The sequence below is a fragment of the Urocampus carinirostris genome, chromosome 18 (assembly GCF_059441175.1).
Source record: "Urocampus carinirostris isolate Australia breed hairy pipefish chromosome 18, RoL_Ucar_1.0, whole genome shotgun sequence".
Classification (NCBI taxonomy): Eukaryota; Metazoa; Chordata; class Actinopteri; order Syngnathiformes; family Syngnathidae; genus Urocampus; species Urocampus carinirostris.
In genome coordinates, this window is record NC_142366.1 from 28,991,522 (window position 1) to 28,994,196 (window position 2,675).

At 41.0% G+C, this 2,675-nt stretch overlaps 1 long non-coding RNA gene across 1 annotated transcript in view; it reads right to left on the minus strand.

Annotated features, from left to right (window-relative positions):
• The window catches only part of LOC148348791 (uncharacterized), a 57,483-nt gene that overhangs the window by 26,111 nt on the left and 28,697 nt on the right, over positions 1-2,675 (minus strand). The gene's annotated exons all lie outside the window — the stretch shown is intronic.

Genomic DNA, 2,675 nt, shown 5'->3' on the forward strand with positions numbered 1-2,675 from the left:
AAAACATTGCCGATGACAGCTTTGTCGGAAATAGTGCAGATTTTTTATGTTTGGCATTATCATGTTTACTGGAATTCAGTCTTAATTTATTCATTGATAACTAGAATCATCATTTTACATCTCAGAAACTAGTTTTCTTGCATAACACTAAAATCAACTTTGATGTTTAAGTTTTCTTTGCAGAAATTCATCCACACCACAGACTATTGTTTACTTCCCGAATAAATCAACATATTTAACGCTGATATTTAATGCCATTTTGTTTGCTAGGATTGCATGACTCTGCACAAACCTTCTTTTGAAACCACTATTTATGAAGAGATAGAAAGGTCAACCTGAGCCTCAACGATCTTAAGTAACTGCGGGGGGAGACACCTTTAAAGCCACAATGTGTATTATTTGACCACTAGATGAAACTGTTGTCAAGTACGAGCAAGGGCCAGTGATACACAGCAGAGTGCGCAGCAAGATAGCGAACAAACATAGCGCTGATCTAAAAGGGGATTCCACAATTTTAAAGAAATACAACTTTCTTGACATATGATTTTTTTGTAAAAATTAACATTGATATTATAGTTCATGGGAAGCACGGCGGCGCTGTGGTTAGAGCGTGTGCGACACAGTTCTGAGGTCATGAGATCAAACCTCATGTGTGGAGTTTGCATGTTCTCCCGTGCTTGCGTTGGTTTCCTCTGGTAACTCCGGTTTCCAAAAACATGCATGTCAGGTTAATTGGCCAGTCCAAATTGGCCCGTGGTGTGAATGAGCGAGCGAAATGTATGTCCCTGTGTGCCCTGCGACTGGCTGGCAACCAGTTTAGGGTGTCCCCTGCCCACTGCCTGAAGATAGCTGGGATGGGCTCCAGCACCCCCGCGACCCTACTGAGAATAAGCGGTGCAGGTAACGGGTGGATGGTTGAATGGATGGATTATAGTTCATCCATCTTTGCCTTGGATTCAAATTCATGTTGATGTTTATTTACTGGATAAAAGGGTTTTGGGTACCACTTGGAGGCACTAAATATTACACACTATCCCTTTAAAGTGGTATATTTCTTGCGGGCTGTCAGAACTTTGAGGGCTTAATAAAGTTTGACTGAGCTACCAGACTGTTTTTTTGACGTTCCTACTGTAGAGCCTTATAGTCTGCTACGCCTTATGTGTGGGAAATACATACCTGTCAACCTGTACGTTTTTGCCGTACAAAGTACGTTTATCATGCATTTTAAGGTACCATCCGGTATACACCGACTATCACGAAACGGCAAATCAATCAAGTCAAACGAGTTCACCGCGGTAGCCTTTATCTCGGTATCGTTATTTTCGTTGCGAACGAAGCGAGATTTCCCATAATGCATCATTCCGATCACATGTGAACAAAGTTTTGAATTTTCTTTGGATACAATCATCAAGTCGCAATGGCTGATCCTGAATTAAAACGCCGTAAGTCATTCTGATCTGAAAACAACAGGCGGGGTTGAGTGAGTAAATTTGAAATACACGTGGTCTTAAAAAACATCGGATTTCATGTGGTAGTTGTGTAGTAAAAAAAGAAGTCAGTCTCTTTTTAGAGAACCGGCTTTTTCGGCTCAACTCATTAAAGAGAGACGGCTCTCAAACGGCTCATTTGCTTTGATGCATTATATTATGAATTATTATGTTGTATAAAGGCAGCACGGCGGCGCAGTGGTTACCGCGTGTGCGGCACAGGTCTGAGGTCATGGGTTTAAATCCAGCAACCGGACCTCCTGTGCGGAGTTTGTATGTTCTCCCCGTGCTTGCATGGGTTTCCTCCGGGCACTCGGGTTTCCTCCTACATTCCAAAAACATGCATGTCAGGTTAATTGGCGGGTCCAAATTTTCCCTAGGTGTGAAAGAGCGAGCGAATTCTCTGTCCCTGCAACCAGTTCAGGGTGTCCCCTGCCCACTGCCCGAAGATAGCTGGGATGGGCTCCAGCACCTCCGCGACCCTACTGAGGATAATGGATGGATGGATGTTGTATAAAGAAGTTAAGAAAAAAAAGCATAAATGGAGAAAATGAAAAAAAAACAGGTTTGTGGTAATATAATCAGTATATTACCAACAATTGTTTAATGCAGAAAATGAATTAATAATTTCAATAAGAAAATGTATTATTCTACTCAATATTTGCATTTATCTTTTTCCTTCTACAGTGTACGTCCAAGCGACTTAATTTTTGAACCTTTTTAATAATAAACCTCATTCATGTCGAGCAACTCAGTATCTCACAACAAAATGTTAATTAACAATATATATGATATAGGGAAACACATGTACAATATAACATGTTAAACGACATAAATAAACATGTTTGAAAAAAAAATATGGTGTAAGATTTTTTTTTAGATTTTGACAGTTTGTAAGGGCATGGAGCCCTAGAGCATGACAGGTATGGAAATATGACAAAAATATTTTTGGAGGGTGCACCTTGTAGTGCAGAAAAAACGAAAAATCTAATAAATTTTAAAAAGAGCTGACACGATTCAAATTTCAGACCAATGATCATTACATTTCACAGGATGAAAAAAAAACGCGTGCAACCGCAACGCTCACGGTTAACTTTCCGCAGAGGCGCGTAAAGCCAAGCCCCCGCCCCCCATACCAACCCTCTCCCCGCCGACCCTGCCCACGAACACGGCTAAACCATCCTCAGT